The sequence below is a fragment of the Mustelus asterias genome, chromosome 6, assembly GCF_964213995.1.
Source record: "Mustelus asterias chromosome 6, sMusAst1.hap1.1, whole genome shotgun sequence".
Taxonomy (NCBI): Eukaryota; Metazoa; Chordata; class Chondrichthyes; order Carcharhiniformes; family Triakidae; genus Mustelus; species Mustelus asterias.
Genome location: NC_135806.1, coordinates 112250504 through 112257717, shown reverse-complemented (window position 1 = coordinate 112257717; position 7214 = coordinate 112250504). Strand labels below are relative to the sequence as shown.

Here is a 7214-nt window from a genome sequence, read left to right as displayed (position 1 = left end):
GCCTAAAATGAGCCAGAGATTAAAAAATTCAGGGCAGCTGTAACCTTCATGTTTACAGGGAGTGGGTAGCCGCCCCTCCCCTGAGGTGCCAGATGTGCGAGCATCTCACAAAGGTGTCGCACCGTGGTCTTGGAGAGCCGCAGCCGGCGACAGTACATCTCCTCCGAGAGGGCCTCGATTGAATTGTGGGGCCTGTACCTCCTTGGCCTCGGCACCCTCCGCCTTCTGTGCACCCTCTCGGGAGCTTGCTCACCCACCTCCTGGCCCTCAGTGGCAGCCCCCTGCCTCCTCCCTGAGGGTCTGGTAGTGGCTGCTCCTGCAGTGGTCTCTCCACGTCCACCACATCCTGAGCTGCCTCCTCCTCCTCCTCTGCTGCCACCGTAATGGCCAGCTCCAAATCAAACAGACCGAGATCCATCTGCACAGTGGGGTTTGGAAACAGCATAGAATGACGGATTATTCTCATTGGCTGCATAGACCCAGCACCACCCCAATCCCTCACTTGGGCCAGAATCCCCACTTGTGGGTGCTGGCAACACCACACAATCCATGGTGCCATGCGTGACCCGATTAGGGTTGTGCGAGATTCCCATCATGACAAATGCTGGCACAGATTATGCAGGTCGGTGTGCAGCCGTGGGCAATTCACACCCTTGAGCCATTGCTATGTGTGCAACTGCAGCACCCGTTACAGGCATGTGTTGCTGGTTCGTGTCACAGGGCAGGGACTGACTACAAATCAGCACCAGATGTGTGCCCAGTGACAGCAGGTTCCACACAGTCCATCTGAACCTCTGCACCCCGGCCTGGAGCAGCAGCTGCTTCACCTCACCTGATGAAGGAGCAGCGCTCCGAAAGCTCGTGCGACCAAATAAACCTGATGGACTTTAACCTGGTGTTGTGAGACTTCTTGCTGTGCCTATTTCACCTGGCCTCAGTCAGTACATGGTGCACTCCTCCCCCACCCCGGAATACCAGCACTCAGTCAAGTCCCTGACCACACCCTACGGCAAGACAATGCCACTGCAAAGTGCCCTGGAGGGGAAGGGTAAGCAGGATTCCTTGAGGGTTCCTCCCACACTGAGCTACAGCGCTGCCCTGGACGGAAAGAGTGAGCAGGACTCCTTGAGGGTGCCTCCCACACTGAGTGCTGTGAAAATAGGAGCCCCCTCGACCCCCCCCACTCCTCCCCCCCCCAGATATCACTGGTCCATGGGCCAGCACCTGAAGACAGCAGGAAGAAGCCCATCAGGCATCTCCAGGGTCTGCCTGCAACACCCCCTGCGCTCTGCTAGCAGCATTTACCTCCTCACGCCAGTTCAAGGTTGTCACGCCAGGTTCAGACTTTTATATACCCACTCGGATTCGCGCCAAAGTGGCATCACGCCAAAGAGGTGGGAGACGCTAACGTGGGCAGAGATTGCCATGTCGATCCCGATAATGACATGCTAAGGTATGGAAAGTAATGCAAATCAGCGGCACACCAGTTATCTGCACGGTCCTAGCGGCGCCATTTTCTTCCGGTTGGGAGGTGCGTACGGGTCGTAAATGATCGCGGGAAAACCGCATAATGGCTGACACACGCATCTCCCAACCCGCCAGAAAATCTGCGGGTCGCGATGGGAGAATCGTCCCCTGTGTGTGAGTGAGTGAGTGTGTGTGTGTGAGGGGAAGATTATTTGTGTGAATGGAGAGTGTGTGTGTCTGAATGAGAGAGCGTGAGAGTGCATGTGTGTGTAAGTGAGATTATTTGTGTGAATGTCAGAGTGCACGATTGTGTAAATGTATGTGTAAATGTAAGCAGAACTCATTTATGTTTAAAGTTGCACAAAACCTTATCTTACCAAAATTTGCTCCTTGAGTGAGAAAAGGTTGGATAAGTCGGGAGACAGCTGTACAGAGAGCTGCTTTGAAAAATGATGACAGTAACTGGGATTCTTAGGCAGACGTTATCCTGGATAGGTTACTACTTGCAATCTTGTTGACATCAATTGAGGTAGATCTGTGTGGTGCCAGATCATGACTGGCGTCCTATCAGGATCTGTTTATAACCATTGCTGTTCATTATCTTTATAAATTATTTGGATGTGGATATCAATGGAACATTAAAAGTTTGCAGATGACACGTGCAATATGCAACGCTAGATAATTTAGACCAAGTTTACGGGCTGAATCTTGCTGAAGCAGAATGTCTCTTGTCATGCACTGTTAAACCTCTTTCTGCGCCCTTCAGTTTGAGAGCTTCTTGCGTCAGTACTTTCTAGAAGTGTTCGCTGATAACAGCGTAGCAAAGCCAGGGGCATCTGGAACTCAGTGAATGGGCGGGGACCAATAGTGTATCTCCTCAATCAAAAACATTTTAAAGACTGGGGATGAAACAGAGAAATGACAGAGAAGGCAGATGAATTGAAGTCAAATTCTGTACAGAAAGAGAAAAAAAGAGGGAAAATTTTAAAAATATGGGAAAAGTAAGAAAAAATGGCAAGTATTTTAAGTTGAGATTTTAAAATATCTTGAGGAAATTATTGCACAGTAAGTAGTCTCACAACACCAGGTTAAAGTCCAACAGGTTTATTTGGTAGCTCGAGCTTTCGGAGCGCCGCTCCTTCATCAGGTGAGACTACTTACTGAGCCTACCCCAGTCCAACGCAGGCAACTCCACATTGAGGAAATTATTGAATGCAGGGGTGAGACAACAGTTTAAATAATTCCTTTTCTCAGCAGGAATAATTGATTGGCATTGTACTAATAATCATCATGTTATTAAAGAGACATTTTACACTGGAATTTAGTTACTAGCCTTAATTCTCTGTGGTGTGGTTAATAGAAATTAATGTGAAAATCCATCAAGTTCTTAAAAACAATGTGGAGGCTATAAAAAGCCAGCAGTGGTGGTGTAGTGATGAACATGGCTGCTTCCCAAGCAGTGGACCTGGGTTCGATCCCCAGCCATCGCAGATCTTGATTGCGTGAGTTTCCTCCGGGTGCTCCGGTTTCCTCCCACAGTCCAAAGATGTGCGGGTTAGGTTGACTGGCCATGTTAAATTGCCACCTAGTTTCAGGGGGACTTGCAGGGTAAATACGTGGAGCTATGGGGATAGGGGCTGGATGGGATTGTGGTTGGTGCAGACTTGATGGACCAAATGGCCTCCTTCTGCACTGCAGGGATTCTATGATTCTATGAAAAATCAACAGCACAGTAACATAAACTAACCAGCAGTGTCTGGAAATTTGCAATTTGTACTCTATCTCTTTATGTCCTTGAACTTGCTGCTGGATTTGCCCCTTAATTATGGCTTACATAGTTAAAATGTTATTCATTTTCCAGCAAGGTCTGGCTCGAAAGCTGATTGAAACATAGAAGATCCTGACGGATCTTGACAGGGTGGACGTGGAGAGGATGTTTCCTCTTGTGGGAGAACCTAGAACTAGGGATTAGTTAAAAATAAGGAGTCGCCCATTTAAAGCAGAAATGAGGAGAATTGTTTTCTCTCAGAAGGTTGTAAGTCTTTTGTACTTTCTTCCTCAAAAGACAATGGAAGCAGAGTCTTTGAATTTTTAAGGCACAGCTAGGTAGGTTCAATGATAAACAAGGAGGTGAAAAGTTATTGGAGTTAGGTGGCAATGTGGAGTTGAGTTTACAATCAGGTCAGCCATGATTTTTGAATGATAGAGCAGGCTCAGGAGACCAATTGGCCTACTCCTACTCCTAATTCCTATGTTCTGATGTAATATATTCCAGGCTGATTTTGCTAAATCAAGGAACTATGCCCTTGCCTTATAGATGTCTTTCAATGTGGATAGATGGTATGGCTCGAATTTTTTGGACCCACTCACTGGCAGGATCTTCTGGTTTGATTTGATTTATTATTGTCACATGTATTAACACAGTAAGAAGTCTAACAACACCAGGTTAAAGCCCAACAGGTTTATTTGGTAGCAAAAGCCACTAGCTTTCGGAACAGGCTATCCCTTCATCAGGTGGGTGGGAGTTCTGACGAGGGGACAGCCTGTTCTGAAAGCTAGTGGCTTTTGCTACCAAATAAACCTGTTGGACTTTAAGCTGGTGTTGTTAGACTTCTTACTGTGTTTACCCCAATCCAACGCCGGCATCTCCACAACATGTATTAACATACAGTGAAAAGTATTGTTTCTTGCGCGCTATACAGACAAAACATACCATTCATAGAGTACATAGGGGAGAAGGAAAGGAGAGGGTGCAGAACATAGTGTTGCAGTTACAGATAGGGCGTAGAGAAAAGATCAGCTTAATATAAGGTAGGTCCGTCCAAACGTCTGATAGCAGCAGGGAAGGAGCTGTTCTTGAGTCTTTTGGTATGTGTTCTCAGACTTTTGTATCTTTTTCCCGATGGAAGAAGGTGCGAGAGAGTATATCCGAGGTATGTGGGATCCTTGATTATGCTGGCTGCTTTTCCGAGGCTGTGGGAAGTATAGACGGAGTCAATAGATGGGAGGCTGGTTTGCATGATAGGTTGGGTTACATTCACAGCCCATTGTAGTTTCTTGCAATCTTGGTCAGAGCAGGAGCCACAACAAGGTGTGATACATCCGGAAAGCATGCTTTCTATGGTGCATCTGTAAAAATTGGTAAGAGTCATAGCAGACATGCCAAATTTCCTTAGCCTCCTGAGAAAGTAGAGGCATTAGTGGGCTTTCTTAATTATAGAATCGTAAAATCCATAGAATCCCGAGAGTACAGAAGGAAGCCATTTGGCCCATCGAGTCTGTACCAACCACAATCCCACCCAAACCCTATTCCTGTAACCTCATACATTTACCCTGCTAACCCCCTGACACTAGGGTCAATTTAGCACGGCCAATCAACCTAACCCCCACATCTTTGCACTGTGGGAGGAAACCGGAGCACCCGGAGGAAACCCACGCAGACACAGGGAGAAAGTGTAAACTCCACACAGAGTGAACCGAGGCTGGAATTGAACCTGGGTCCCTGGCGCTGTGAGACACAGTAAGAAGTCTCACAACACCAGGTTAAAGTCCAACAGGTTTATTTGGTAGCAAAAGCCACTAACTTTCGGAGCGCTGCTCCTTCGTCAGGTGAGTGGGATTTCAGTTCACAAACAGGGAATATAAAGACACAAACTCAATTTACAAAATAATGATTGGAATGCGAGTCTTTACAGGTAATCAAGTCTTAAAGGTACAGACAATGTGAGTGGAGAGAAGGTTAAGCACAGGTTAAAGAGATGTGTATTGTTTCCAGCCAGGATAGTTAGTGAGATTTTGCAAGCCCAGGCAAGTTGTGGGGGTTACAGAAAGTGTGACATGAACCCAAGATCCCGGTTGAGGCCGTCCTCATGTGTGCGGAACTTGGCTATCAGTCTCTGCTCAGCGAATCTGCACTGTCGTGTGTCGTGAAGGCCGGAGAAACCAGGAGCTGAAGTAAACGGATGTTTGGCTGGCTTGCTGCATCTGCTGCAGGAGAACCTACCACGGCTGGGCTGGAAACTCCCAGCCTGTGTTTCAGGTTTGGAAAGCCACTGGCATGTGTATGGTATGTAGCGATGCTTACTGAAGGATCAAGATGTGGAAATGGAGGTCATTGTTGATAACTCATTATGGGTGCACAAACAGTATGATAAATACATTAGGACAGCCCGTAGAGGTTTTGGGAACATTGCTCAAGGAAGGCAATCTAAAACTAAGAATACAATTGTGGTGAACCATCGTTGGTTCCCACTAGGTAGTACTGAGCCAGGGTCTGGCCAGTACTACGAGTATGTATATATGTTGCTGTTGGGGTTAGGGATGGGTTGTTCTACTTGTTGCTGTTGGGGTTAGGGTTGGGCTGTTACACCTGTATTATAGTTATTATGGTACATCCCAGTCGGGCTCCGCCTCCTGGGAGAGGTATAAAGGTCACTGCTCTGTCTGGGACCCCTCAGTCTGGGATCCTGTACTATACATGGTAGCTTCGTTGTAATAGTAAATAAAAGCCTTTATTTCCTTGAGCATCTCAAGCCTCGTGTGTGATAACTCGCATCAACAATATATAGGCTAGACAAGGATTTAATACAGTAGCACTTAGAACATGAGTCCAGTTGGTGCCCGTGATTGAGGATGAGGCCTTGCACACAGCACAAAGGAGGACAACCAAAATAGATTCAAGAAATAGAATTATTTTCTTCAAAAAAATGCAAGCTAAGGGGAATATTTGTAAGGTATTTAATGATGAAGAAATCAGACTTTGTCCAGTTGGTTAGTTATTTGAAATTGATTCGGATATTAAGACATTGACTGTGCGTATAAAATCATTGGGCAAAGAATTAGATTAGATACTCGGAAGTGTTTCTTTGAACAGAGAGATATCAGCCTCTGGAACAGGTGGCTGAAGTATTCCCTACAGTTGTTCAAAAGTGTGCCTATGAGACTTAACATTTCCAGTTGTCTAGGCTAATTTGTCAATTAGCTGGGAATAGTCTCACTGTTATCACTAGAAGGATATTGAGTAATGTTAATTACTGTATTATAAATGGCTATACCATAAATTATTGAATATAATAGCTTTTGAAAATATCTTTCCATTCACCTTGAATCAACAAGTGTTGCCTCATTGCACAGATGTGATCATTGTTGCATTGTGCTACTGTTTACTTTCGATTAACTTTAAGGTGGAATCTCCTGCAGTCAGAAATAACAATTGACACCGGAACTGTAATATAATTTAAAAGATAATTAGGTAAGTATCACAGCAGAAAAAAACTAAAAAAACATATGTGGAAAGAGCAGCAAAATGGGATTACAGTAGATAATTACAGTTGAAGATATAGCTCTGGGCATAGGTGTGATTTGTGGTTTATTTTAGAATTCTGTGACTCATCAAGAGCAATGCCACTGGAGATCTGCCAGTACAGCAAACTATTAAGTTAATTCAAACGCAAATATGATAACCATCAAAATCCCTCTGTACTACCTAAACCATCTGTTTTAAATGATGAGATTCTTCTATAAACAACAGGAGATTCACTGATGTTAATGTTTATGAAGTAAGCAAACAGCTTCGCAGAATCCCAACAGTGCAGAGGACGCCATTTGACCCATCTAGTCTGCACCAACCCTCCGAAAGAGCACTCTCTTTCCCTCTGTGGGCAGCACAGTGGTCAGCACTGCTGCCTCACAGCGCCAAGGACCCAGGTTCGATTCCCGGCTTGGGACAATGTCTGTGTGGAGTCTGC

The 7214-nt window shown here is 45.6% G+C and overlaps 1 non-coding gene across 1 annotated transcript; it reads left to right on the top strand.

Moving 5' to 3' along the window:
- The first annotated feature begins 2885 nt into the window (after positions 1-2885).
- Positions 2886-2957, top strand: trnag-ccc (transfer RNA glycine (anticodon CCC)). The gene has a single exon. It is a non-coding gene; the product is annotated as a tRNA-Gly (tRNA).
- The last annotated feature ends 4257 nt before the right edge of the window (positions 2958-7214 follow it).